The sequence below is a fragment of the Mus pahari genome, unplaced genomic scaffold (genome assembly GCF_900095145.1).
Source record: "Mus pahari unplaced genomic scaffold, PAHARI_EIJ_v1.1 scaffold_5086_1, whole genome shotgun sequence".
In the NCBI taxonomy this organism is placed as follows: domain Eukaryota; kingdom Metazoa; phylum Chordata; class Mammalia; order Rodentia; family Muridae; genus Mus; species Mus pahari.
Window position 1 is genome coordinate 54930 of NW_018391894.1, and position 13991 is coordinate 68920.

At 46.1% G+C, this 13991-nt stretch overlaps 1 pseudogene; it reads left to right on the forward strand.

Annotated features, from left to right (window-relative positions):
- The first annotated feature begins 2066 nt into the window (after window positions 1–2066).
- Window positions 2067–8062, forward strand: LOC110314729 (annotated as a pseudogene).
- Window positions 8063–13991: the final 5929 nt, after the last annotated feature.

The following is a 13991-nucleotide window of genomic DNA, read 5'->3' on the forward strand; positions in this document are numbered from 1 at the left end:
AGAGGCCCCTTGGTCTTGCAAACTTTATATGCCCCATATAGGGGAATGCCAGGGTCAAGAAGTGGGAGTGAGTGGGTAGGGGAGCAGGGCAGGGGGAGGGTATAGGGGACTTTTGCGATAGCATTTGAAATGTAAATGAAGAAAATATCTAATAAAATATTTTTTAAAAAGCTATCCATCCTTATACACAGAGATTAATGTAGCTACCAAGACTCTACAAAGAAGCCTATCTTTATAGCAAATGGAGACTTGTCATAGAAAACCACAACTGGATGCAATGAATATAGAGATTAACAGATCATGGGAAACACAGACCCATGAATACATCTACATCATAGCTCCTGCATGACCCACAGAGCATCATGGAAGAGGGCATAAAGATTTTAAGTGCCAGAATACCAGAAAGTCTGATGTGAAAATGTCTCTCCTGAAACAGCTAAATGAACAAGGGGACCATGGCAAAAGTAATGGACATGTTAGTGTGGAAGGGAAATTTTCACAAGGTCCCACCCCTAAACAAAGAATCACAGGCAACTAATGATTCCTGTGAGAAAGAGAATTAGCCTATCCCAGGGATGACCCCTTATTGACTGTCCATTGAAGAGTGATCAACCCTGAAACCATACACATACAAATAATGAAAACAGATTCAGCAATTTTGGCAAGAACACAAATCGGTGTTTTGTGTTAAGTAGAAGAAATCCAATAAACAATTTTCTACGTACATAAAACAGATTGACTTTTTTTTCTTTTTTCTTTTTTTTTCTCTTTTTGTTTATTAGATATTTTCCTTATTTACATTTCAAATGCTATTGACTTTTAAATGACACTATTAGATGGCAAATAGCTGAATCTGGATATAAAGAGACCATAGGAGATAAATAATCCTTGTAAATGGTAGTGTTTATACTGCACATAAAAAGGTAAGTAATAAATTTCATGTATGGAAGGATGAGGCAGTATACACTACACAGGTTAAACTCTGGTTTTTAATAAAATATTCAGTTGATTTGACTTTCAATATGAATAACTAAAAACAGAAGTAAAACTTTACTATTCAGAGAATTTTTAAAAAATGAAAGAAAAAGTACAAGCATGACATCTGGAGAGTAGGACTCAGGGAGAAGTTCACTCTGGGTTCACCTTTCTGTTTGTTACAATAAAAGACACCTACAAGTCAGTTATCAGGTGGAGAAAATGGGAAAGAAAAAAAGCTGGGCCATGAGGATGCTCTAGAGACAACATAATATAATTTAGTTATAAATTTCACATGCAGTTCATTTTAGCTAACATCATTACTGCCTAGGCACATAGTTGGCAATTAAATCTACAGAATGGCACTTACAGAGGTGGGGATACCAGATAAGGTGGGGTGGGAAAGGCTCACATATGAGTGGAAACTAAGAAGTCATCTGGGAAATATCTCTCGAAGAATTGTGTCTCACATTGATTTGGTATCTTATCAATCCACAGCCCAAAAATACCATATCCACTGCCCAGCATCTCAGTAAGTCTCACTAGGTCACTAGCTTTTACTAACACTCTACTGGTATTTCTTGAGGGATGCAAAAGGATGTTGTAACATCCACCCCCCTCAGAAGTCTTCAAATTCAGAACAAGTCAGCTCCTCAACTCCTGACAGAGTGTTGGAAGAAAGGTAAGGATTTGTGTGCAATATGTTTGTTTCTTAAGTTTGGTAAAATATTTGTCTATGTTCATATCCTTCTGTTTCAATACTGAGGAGCTGCATGTGGGGACTGCTACACTGGATTTCCTTCAAGGAAAGGATGGAGACATGAGGCTTCCTTTAAAAGGAATGTTGGCAACTTTAAACATGGGAGGAATGTCAATAAGGTTACTGAGACCATTGACTCTTCTGTTATCCCACTTTTTCGATTAGGTTTGAAGAATAAAAAATTACTAGCTGTCTGTGAGAACATGAACTTTTCACCCTCAGGCCCTAGTCCCTTGCTACACCCTAGTTCCTCGCTACACAATTGTTCCCAGAACTTTCTTAAGTAAAAAGTTTCCTGGAATAACCACAATGTTCCAAAGCCCTCTGCGGAATGCCCCAGTGCCCTCTGTGGAATGTCCCAATGCCCCAGGTGTGTTGCTCAATATAGGGCATGACCTAACTGTTGAGTAAAATTGTGGTTTTGGACTTCCCCTATCTCCTCCCCTTGTCCTCCCTCTCTTTTGTGGTTTTTGCCTTTATAAGCTTGTAAAAAGTTTGGGTTGGGGTCGAACTCCTCTACCCCTGTGTGGCGTATGAGTTTCGACCCCAGCATGCTGGCCTGAGCTCTAGTCTCATCTTGCCTTCAATAAACTTCCTCGTGTGATTGCAGCAAGTTTGGTCTCAGTGTCTCACTGGGTGTGCGCTTTTCCCGAGACTTGAGTGAGGGTCTCCCTCGGGGGGGGGTGTCTTTCATTTGGGGGCTCGTCCGGGATCTGCGCGACCACCCAGGGGTCCTAGACCCACTTGGAGGTAAGGTTATCTGTTTTGTCTTGGTACTGTGTCTGTGTTCTGTCTAGAAATCTGGTGCGATCGCAGTTTCAGTTTTGCGGACACTCAGTGAGACCGCGCTCTGAGAGAGAGAGAGCAAGGTGGATAAGGATAGACGTGTCCAGGTGTCCACCATCTGTTCGCCCTTGGAGACGTCCCAGGAGGACAGAGGGAGGACCAGGGATGCCTGGTGGACCTCCATATGTTAGGTCCAGAGGAGACTTTTTTCCTTGACAACCGGTTTGTTAGGCAAGGTCTGTGACCTGCCGATCAGTTTCAGTGTCTCTGGTCGACGAGGAGTCAACGATGGTTTTGGTTTCTTTTTGCTCTTGTGTTCGTGTCTGCATCTGTGTGTGTTGTTGAGCTCCAAATGGGACAGACAGTAACGACCCCTTTGACTTTGACTCTTGATCACTGGACTGAAGTAAGTACTAGGGCCCACAATCTGTCAGTAAACATTAAAAAGGGAACCTGGCAGACTTTCTGTTCCTCTGAATGGCCGACCTTCAGGGTTGGCTGGCCAGAGGAAGGAACCTTTAACCTGTCTCTCATTTTCGCTGTTAAGCGCCTTGTTTTTCAGGAACCAGGAGGACATCCCAACCAGGTCCCCTATATCATTTTCTGGCAGGACTTGGTCCAGAATCCTCCACCCTGGGTTAAGCCCTGGGCTGTAGGACTTTCTGGGGCAACGGTGGAGGTCGCAGAAACCAAACATAAGCCAGCCCAACCTTCGGTTGGTCCTTAGACACCCCCTAAGATCTACCCCGAGATCGAGGACCTCCAGTGGACGGAGCCACAGCCTCCCCCTTACCCTCTGCCATGGCCACCTCCACCCCCTGCCCAGGCCCCTATTGAGAGAGACAGAATGGTTGGGCCCGTGGCAGGGACACAGAGTCAGAGGGGCCGCAGTCCAGAGGGGGGACATGGACCTGACTCCACCATTACCTTGCCCCTCGGTGCCTATGTTGGTGGCCCTCCACCGGGCCCCAACGAACTTGCCCCTTTGCAGTATTGGCCTTTTTCATCGGCTGATCTGTACAACTGGAAAAATAATCACCCTTCCTTTTCAGAAAATCCCTCGGGCTTGACGGGGCTCCTTGAGTCCCTCATGTTTTCCCACCAGCCCACTTGGGATGATTGCCAGCAACTCTTGCAGGTCCTTTTCACCATGGAAGAAAGAGAGAGGATCCTGTTAGAGGCCAGAAAGAATGTCCCGGGAGCAGATGGGACCCCCACTAATCTTCCCAACTTCGTAGATGCAGCTTTCCCCTTGGCCCGTCCCAACTGGGATTTCAACACTGCAGAAGGTAGGGAGCATCTCCAGACCTACCACTGGATTCTAGTGGTGGGTCTCAAGGGGGCTGCAAGGCGACCCACCAATTTGGACAAGGTAAGAGAGGTTCTTCAGGGTCCAGTGGAGCTACCCTCTGTTTTCTTGGAACGACTGATGGAGGCTTATAGGTGGTATACCCCATTTGATCCCTCCTCAGAGGGACAGCACGTGGCTGTAGCTATGGCCTTTATCAGTCAGTCCGCCTCTGATATCAAGAAAAAGTTACAGAGATTGGAGGGACTCCAAGATTATACTTTACAGGACTTAGTAAAAGAAGCAGAGAAAGTGCATCACAAGAGAGAGACAGAGGAAGAGAAGCAAGAAAGAGAAAAGAAAGAGGCAGAAGAGAGAGAAAAATCGGCATGATCGCCATCAGGAGAGAAATTTAACTAAGATTTTGGCCGCAGTGGTAGGTGAAGGGAAGTTAAAGAGAGGACAGTCAGGGTACCTGGGCAACAGCACAAGACGACCTCCAGGAGAACAGAGACTACAACTTGAGAAAGATCAATGCGCTTACTGCAAAGAAAAGGGGCATTGGGCCAGAGAATGCCCCAAAAAGAGACAGAGAGGACCTAAAGTGCTGGCCCTCGAAGATTAGGGGAGTCGAGGTTTGGTCCCCCTCCCCGAGCCTAGGATAATGCTCTCTGTGGAGGGGACTCCCGTTAATTTTTTAGTGGACACAGGAGCAGAACATTCAGTTTTGGCCAAACTGTTAGGACAATTAGGAAATAAGAAGACTATGGTGATAGGAGCCACTGGCAGTAAATTTTACCCCTGGACTACCAAGCAGGTTTTAGAAATTGGAAAAAGTCAAGTGACTCACTCTTTTCTTGTGATTCCTGAGTGCCCTGTGCCCCGTCTGGGAAGAGACTTGTTGACCAAACTTAAGGCTCAAGTTCAGTTCACCTCAAAGGGCCCAGAAGTCACCTGGGGAGAGACCCCTGTAGCATGTTTGGTTCTAAATTTAGAAGAAGAGTATTGCCTCCATGAACAAAAGTTTGGGTCTTTGCCCTCTGAGGAATAGCTGGCAGCCTTTCCAGAAGTCTGGGCAGAGAAGGCCAGGATGGGAATGGCCAGAAAAGTGCCACCTGTCATACTCGAGCTAAAAGCGGCTGCCACCCCCATTTCAGTCAGGCAGTACCCCATGAGCCAGGAGGCTAAAAAAGGTATCTGACCACATATCCAGAGACTGCTACAGCAGGGGACATTAGTCCCATGCCAGTCCCCTTGGAATACCCCCCTCCTGCCAGTGCATAAGCCAGGGACAGATTACTATTGGCCTGTTTAGGACTTAAGAGAAGTTAATAAGCGGGTGCAATACATTCATCCAACTGTACCCAACCCCTACAACTTACTGAGCTCCCTTCCACCTGACCGGACCTGGTACACCATCCTGGATTTAAAAGATGCTTTTTTCTGCCTCAGATTACACCCAAGTAGCCAACCTCTGTTTGCCTTTGAGTGGCGGGACCCAGAAGGAGGGCATACGGGTCAGCTGACCTGGACCAGGTTGCCACAAGGATTCAAAAACTCATCTACCCTCTTTGATGAAGCCCTCCATTGTGATCTCACACCTTTTAGGGCACAGAATCCCCAGATCTCTCTCTTGCAGTACGTAGATGACCTGCTGCTTGCAGCATCAACCCAGGAACTGTGTTGTGAAGGGACTAAAAAGCTTCTAAATGAACTGGGTGAGTTGGGGTACCGGGTGTCTGCTAAGAAAGCCCAGCTATGCCGTGCCAAGGTGACCTACCTAGGATACACCCTCTGAGAAGGAAAGCGGTGGCTCACCGAAGCTCGAAAGAAGACTATGATGCTGATCCTGACCCCCACCACTCAGCGACAAGTACGTGAAGTTTCTGGGGATGGCGGGCTTTTGCAGACTCTGGATACTGGTGTTTGCAACACTGGTGGCCCCTCTTTACCCACTCACTAAAGAAAAGGTCCCATTCACCTGGACAGAAGATCACCAAAAAGCCTTTGACAGTATAAAGGCTGCTCTGCTTGCAGCCCCTGCTCTGGCCTTGCCAGATTTGGCTAAGCCTTTCACCCTATACGTTGATGAGCGGGCGGGAGTGGCCCGCGGAGTCCTGACTCAGACTCTGGGACCCTGGAAATGGCCGGTGGCCTACCTGTCCAAAAAGCTAGACCCAGTCGCCAGCGGTTGGCCCTCCTGCCTGAAGGCTATTGCTGCAGACGCTCTACTTGTCAAAGATGCTGATAAACTAACTCTGGGTCAGCATGTGACTATAATTGCCCCCCATGCTCTGGAAAGCATTATACAACAGCCCCCTGACCTTTGGATGACTAATGTCCAGATGACCCACTACCAGAGCCTGTTGTTGAATGATCAAGTGACTTTCGCCCCACCTGCCATCCTCAATCCTGCCACCCTGCTCCCTGACATGGATGAGTCTGCTCCAGTACATCGGTGTGCCGACATTCTGGCTGAAGAACCTGGAACTAGGAAGGACTTGACTGATAAACCGTGGCCAGGCGTGTCTAACTGGTACACAGACAGAGCAGCTTCTTGGTGGAGGGAAAGAGAAAGGCAGGGGCAGCTGTGGTGGATGGAAAACAGGTCATCTGGTCCAGTAGTCTGCCAGAAGGAACATCAGCACAAAAGGCAGAACTCCAGGCTCTGATTAAGGCACTCGAGATGGCAGAGGGTAAGAGCATCAACATCTACACTGATAGCAAGTATGCCTTTGCCACCGCACATATCCATGGGGCTATTTAAAGGCAGAGAGGGCTGCTCACTTCAGCTGGCAAGGATATTAAAAACAAGGAGGAAATCCTGGCCCTCCTGGAAGCCATACACTTACCAAAAAAGGAAGCCATTGTGCATTGCCTAGGGCACCAGAAAGGTAATGATCCAGTTGCAAAGGGAAATCAGATGGCAGACTGGGTGGCCGAGCAAGCTGCACAAGGAGCTACCACTCTGACAGTGAATAAAAAAAAAAAAAAAAAGATTTGAGTCCCCTTGAGAGGAGAGGCACCCTTTACTATGGGGACACAGACAGAGCTCTCTACTATTCTCCTGAAGATTGCAAGGTCATAAATGAAATGATGGCCAGGGGGGCAGTACGAGACTTTGACAGGTGGAAATTAGCCTATACCCACCCTGAAGGAAAAATTATACTCCCATACAAAGAAGGAAAAAGCTATGTGCAGCACATTCACCAGCTGTCTCATCTAGGGGCCCAGAAAATACGGGACCTGGTCCAATCCTCTAAATATTATGTGATCAAGCTGCACTCTCTGACTGAAAAAGTAGTGAAAGCCTGTCAGGCCTGTGCTCTGACCAATGCTGCCAGACCCTCTGGTGAACAAGGAAAAAGAGCACGTGGTGAGAGGCCAGGCTCTCACTGGGAGGTAGACTTTACTGAGATCAAGCCGGGAAAGTATGGTAACAAGTATCTTCTAGTTTTTATAGATACTTTTTCAGGATGAGTAGAAGCATTTTCAACTAAAACAGAGATGGCCCAGGTTGTGGCCAAGAAGATCCTAGAAGAGATCCTGCCTCGGTTTGGTATCCCTAAGGTAATTCACTCGGACAACGGGCCGACTTTTGTTGCCCAGGTGAGTCAGGGTATGGCCAGGGACTTGGGGGTAATCTGGAAATTACATTGTGCTTATAGACCCCAAAGTTCAGGGCAGGTAGAGAGAATGAATAGAACTCTAAAAGAGACCCTTACCAAGTTAGCCATTGAAACTGGCGGCTAGGACTGGGTGACCTTCCTTGCCTATGCTTTCCTTAGAGTCCGGAATACCCCTGGCCAGTTCGGACTCACCCCTTATGAAATTCTGTATGGGGGCCGCCCCCCTTAACTGAGTCTGGTGGGATATTGGATCCCATCATAGATCTTTGCCTACCCTCTTCTCTGTTTGCTTGCTTAAAGGCTCTCGAGGTCATCCGCAACCAGGTGTAAAACCAAATCAAAGAAGCTTACACCACTGGAACAGTGACAGTCCCCCACAAGTTCCAGATTGGAGATTGGGTACTGGTCAGAAGACATTGGACAGGCTCCTTTGAACCATGGTGGAAGGGGCAATACCTTGTACTGATGACGACTCCCACTGCTGTGAAAGTGGATGGAATTGCCACTTGGATACACGCCTCGCATGTAAAGCCCACTCTTGATCAAGATGACGGAAACTGGACTGTGGAGACTTCTGATAATCCTCTCAAGCTGCGCCTCAGTCGCAGGGGCAGCTCGGGTTGATGATCCGAATCCTCATGCTCCTCAAAAACTGACTTGGCAAATAATCTCCCAGACAGGAGATGAGATATGGTATGTCTCCTCTATTGCCCCTCCTTTTACCTGGTGGCCTGACCTTTTTCCTGATATGTGCAAGCTGGCGATAGGGGCACCTCCTGGGTGGGACTTAGAAGGACACTCTGACATTCAAAAGGCACCTTTGACACCCCCGCTGTATGTACAAGAGCACCCAACAGACCCATGGGGTGGGTGCTCCACTCAAAAGGATAGAAGTATGCTTCGGATACATCCCTTCTATGTTTGTCCTGGGTACCACAGACCCCAGTCTCTTAATCCAACGTGTGGAAGTAAGGCTGATTTTTTTTTTTTGTAAGAGTGGGGGTTGTGAAACCTCAGGCACTGACTCTTGGAAACCCTCCTCAGGTTGGGATTATGTTAAAGTAACAGCTAATTATTCTTTAGCGTCTTATGTACCTGGGGGAATCGACCTAGACGAGTGTAGAGATTGGTGACACCCACTTCGCGTGGTTTTCACTGACCCAGGAAAAAAAGTTAAAAGCTGGATCACAGGACATACTTGGGGCCTTAGAATTTATAAAGAAAGATATGATGAGGGGTTGCTGTTTACAACCCGGTTAAAGGTAGAAAATCTTCCCCCCCAAGTCAGTAGGTCCCAACCCAGTCCTGCCCAACCCTCCTCTGAGACCCCTGGCCCCACCGCCTCCCACGCAAATTCCTGCTTACACCGATGTGACCCCCTACCATGTTGCCTCCACACTTCCTTTTTGAGGGACAGGAGATCGCATACTCTCTTTATTAGATGGGGCCTTCAGTGTGTTAAATCGTACCAACCCCAATGTGACTCACTCTTGTTGGCTCTGTTTTGCCTCAAGTCCTCCCTATTATGAGGGTCTGGCCCAGGTAAGGACCTATAATTCGACCACAGACCACTCAGCCTGTTCCTGGGGGGAAGGGCGTAAACTGACCCTCTCCACAGTTTCTGGAGAGGGTCTCTGTCTTGGCACGGTGCCCGAGGGGCGGCAGTCACTCTGCAACCAGACTATCGTCACGCCGACCGATAGCAAAGATCAACATTTAGTGCCTCCCCCGACACTTGGTGGACCCGTAGCACCAGACTCACACCTTGTATTTCTAGTTGTTTTCAATTTTTTCCAGAGATTTCTGTGTCCTGGTTCAGCTAGTGCCCCAAGTCATTTACCATGATGACAGCTCTTTTCTTGATGAATTTGACCAGCAGACTCGGAAAGGAGAGAGCTTGTCACCATGACATTGGCGGTCCTATTAGGTTTAGGGGTGGCTGCTGGGGTAGGTACAGGCTCAGCAGCCCTGATTCAAGTGCCTCATTATTATAACGAGCATAGGGCAGCTATGGATGCAGATTTAGGTGCACTAGAACAATCCATCTCCAAGCTTGAGGAATCTTTGACTTCTTTGTCAGAAGTAGTATTACAGAACAGAAGAGGTTTAAATTTACTCTTCCTCAAAGAAGGTGGATTATGCGCTGCCCTAAAAGAAGAATGTTGCTTCCACATAGACCATTCTGGTGTTATTAGGGATTCCATGACTAAACTTAGAGAGAGACTTGATAAACAAAAAAGGGAAAGAGAGTCTCAACAAGGATGGTATGAAAATTGGTTTAACAAGTCCCCCTGGTTCTCTACCCTGATCTCCACCTTGGCCGGACCCTTAATCGTTTTGATGTTAATCTTAACCTTCAGGCCATGTATTCTCAATAGGCTGGTGGTTTTTATAAAAGAAAGGGTGAGAGCTGTTCAGTCGATGGTCCTACGGCAGCAGTATCAGGTTCTACAAGAGGCTGAAAAATCGCTCTAAGATTAGAGCTACTTCCAAATAAAAGAAGTGGGGGATGAAGAATAAAAAATTACTAGCTGTCTGTGAGAACATGAACTTTTCACCCTCGGGCCCTAGTCCCTTGCTACACCCTAGTCACTCGCTACACAATTGTTCCCAGAACTTTCTTAAGTAAAAAGTTTCCTGGAATAACCACAATGTTCCAACACCCTCTGTGGAATGCCCCAACACCCTCTGTGGAATGTCCCAATGCCCCAGGTGTGTTGCTCAATATAGGGCATGACCTAACTGTTGAGTAAAATTGTGGTTTGGACTTCCCCTATCTCCTCCCCTTGTCCTCCCCCTCTTTTGTGGTATTTGCTTTATAAGCTTGTAAAAAGTTTGGGTTGGGGTCGAACTCCTCTACCCCTGTGTGGCATATGAGTTTCGACCCCAGCATGCTGGCCTGAGCTCTTGTCTCATCTTGCCTTCAATAAACTTCCTCGTGTGATTGAAGCAAGTTCAGACTCAGTGTTTCACTGGGTGTGCACTTTTCCCGAGACTTGAGTGAGGGTCTCCCTCTGGGGGTCTTTCAGGTTGCCATGGGGAGAATGGTGCATCATTTAAGAGGCAAGGTGTAAGCTAATTCTGTCACACACTTCCTTGTTCTCAGTATTTAGAGAATGAGGAAGGAGGATTACATTCACCTGAAGTCAGCCTGGGCTACACAAAAGGCTGCAGCCCAGCCTGGGCTACATGGAAAGACTGTCTCAAAAAGAAAGAAAAGGGAGGAGTGGGTCAGGATCACATTCAGGCCTTGTTTCCCAGCCTGACAGCAACTAACCAGGTCTCAACGTTCTGTTTGCTTTTCAGTGTTCTTCTCCTTTGCACATCTGAGACCTGAGAAGCTGGAAAAAGAAAAACATTAGCACAAACTGAAATATTTGAGAAGTGTGCCTTGTGTTGGCAGGATGGAAGGATACCGATAATTCATGAATTTTCAGCATAAGGCATGCAATAGTAGAGCACTGTTTGTAACCTAAACATAGCCAGAGAAGAAGCATTTCCCAGAAGAGAATAAATTCTAGCTAACGTTTTGGTAGCAGAAAAGGACAGTCATGCAAGTGGAGGGTCACTGTCTTTGTGAACTCACAACTTCTCTTGTCAAGAGCTAGGCGCCAAAAATTCACTACTCACCACCCCATCCAGTCTCCTAGTGATGTCTCCCAGTAACTCTAAAACCACATGCTAAAACTGAAAAGTGCTGTGTCCAGACAACAAAGATGCTAGTTTGCTTTCCATAACCTCCAGCCAACTAAAATTTTGAAAGCTTGTCTTATAAATAAATAAATAAATAAATAAATAAAAAATAAGAAAACTATATTTTCTGCCTGATAGGAGAATGGACTGACCCTCTGTCAACCACTGGCAGCCTGCATTCTAGGTGTGTCTGTAGGACCCCCTCGTGAGGAACTCCCTCGGGTCCTCAGGTCACAGGAGTCAGGGCGTCCCAGAGAAACACGACAGAGAAGCCTTCTTGATGTAAACACACGAGGTACTTTAATGGCAGAGCTCTGAGTGGACTCATATCTCATGCAGGAGACAGAGGAAGTCGACAACCAGGCCCAAAGGCTTGGGGTCTTTATAGGGTAAGGGTCTGAGAGTGGGGAGAATTGGCATGGTTACATGTGATTGGTTCATTTAAACATAGCAAGGTGGTCAGCAGAATAGTACGTGCAGGTTTAGGGCAGCAGGAAGTTCCAAAGGGCCTGAGGGTTTCTGGGGGGGGGGGTTGACCATGCATCTGGGTAATTTACAACTTCAGGCACTTTAAGCTTTTTGTTTGTTTGTTTTTAATGAGCAGGGGAAGGCAGTTGAGTCAACCAAGATAACTCAGTTCCTGCATTCCTTTCTCTTATCTTGGTGGCTAATTGATTTTAGTTTCAAGGCAGCCTGGGCCTGCCTGGGTAATTTTTACTTTAAGTTTACATTAAAAGAACCCTTTATGTCTTACATTATTTGAACCTTAAATTCTCAGCCTCAGGCTTCTAAGCTCACAACAAAACAACTCATAAGTTACATGAATCCTAGGCCCTAAATTTCATTTCTTTTCATTTTAACCGAGGGCTTTTAAAGGAAAGACCATAAGGAAGGGGGGGGGCGGGGAAGGAGTTCACAAAGAATGTTGAGTTTACAGCTTTTCTCCAGCAGAGCTGTCCTTGGTAACATATGGCTCATTTATGGCATAGGGGTCATAAGCTATCTTTTGGTAAACATTCCTGGTCTCAAACATGGGAAGATGGGCGCCTGGCTGGGGCAACTGAGATAATTGCCTAGCTAGCTGTCAGGCAGAGAAACAGAAGACCCTCAGCTGCCCTAAGAGAACAAAGGCTCTTTACTAGCCACATTTCTAATGATCTGGGGAACAGGTTTTGGGGAAGTGTTAAAGTTGGAGCTCCACATGTCCTCTGAAGGGAGTCACATCTAGTTTGTGAGGCAGAAGTGAGATGCTGGAGTGGGGCATCTGTCCTTAATTGGCCTATACCCTTATCTCTCTTCCTCTTCACTGGCGTCTCTTTCTCATTTCTAAAATTTAAAAAGAAAAATTTTAATTTTTACCTCTTCAACTACTGGAAGAACTAAAAGAGGAAATAGTTGATTTCACCTCATTTGCTATTTTTATAATTAGGGTGTGTGTGTGTGCGCATGTGTGTGTGTGTATGTGTGTGTGTGCACGTCTGTGTGTGTGCACGTCTGTGTGTATGTGTTGTTGTTGTTGTTGCTTGCAACACTTACTTCAGTGGTGGCTCACAACAGGCCTAAAAACCTGAATGAGTCCTAAGGAAAAGAGTCTCAGGAGATTCAGCCTCCTGGAGTCCTGGCATTTCTAATAATCTATATACAGGAATTCTATCTGCATGCTAGTATGATGTACGCTCTCTTTCAATATTATTAATGCCTTTAAAGATTGAATTTTTACCATAGGTGAACTTTCCAATAGTGTTCCAAAGTCTTAAAAATTCCTTAAAGCCAGTATTCCAAAGTCCTGAAAATTCCTTAAAGCCAGGAGCTAAGAATTCAGCAAGAAGGCTACCTATTCATTAACATTCCAATTCACTTCTAGTAAAGACAGGTGAAACCGATTAAGCATCACAAAGAACAGAGCCAAGCCCAGGGCAAAGCTTAGAGCAGTACACCTGTGGAAGTTATGTTCATATGCAAGTATTTACCAAGGCCTAGAAAATAGGGGGGATGTGGTATTGCATTATTCATGAGATCTGCCAGAGCAGAACCCCCCAAAACAGGTTTTTCTGCTAGGCCCAAAGGAACAGCATAATCAGATAACAATTAACACCTGGCTTCCTCCTCAAGTTGCCTGGTCCCACCCCCTGGTCTTTTCATGTATTCAATCCTTTGTCGTGTGTCATTGTAACTGCGGATGTATCCTGCCCTGCTTTTCTTGTTTGTTCTGTATTAAAAATGTGATGCTCATTCTAATCAATACATTCAGTTTTACACCCTCTCTCGTGTGAACTGTCTGTCACTACATCGCCAAATCCTCCCTCACCTGCAAGAGACCCAGTTCCACACAGATCGAGGACCCAAAGTGAGGCCAGTCTGTGGCAGTTGCTGTTCCTTTATATTTTAAGTCCTACACTTCAATTTTCCTTCAAAAGCTCCTCTCAAGCAAAGGCTTTTTCCTGCAAAGTAAATACCAGTAAAGACCTCCTGGGAGAAAGTATGGAATCCATTCATGTGGCTTACTACACACCTCGCCAATTAAGTCTTCCTTTTGTAGTTCTGTTTTAATTTCTCTCCCTCTTTTCCTGGGGCTAAGACATCACTCCCCTTCTTCTGTTCCTTATGGTGCTGGGAAATCACTCCAGACTCATATATAACCAACTGCCACTCTCCTCCTACCCAGCCTACCCATACACACACAATCTGTGGACAAAAATCAATCTACATGCTCAGCCAAGCCATCCTGAATCCTGTGTTATAGTAGAAATCAGGTTTCACTCAGGAATGAAAGAAATTTAAAACACACCCCCCCCAAAAAAAATTGTAAAAACAGATTTAGAAGGAAGCTCAATCACAGTTTTAATAAAATTTCAGATCA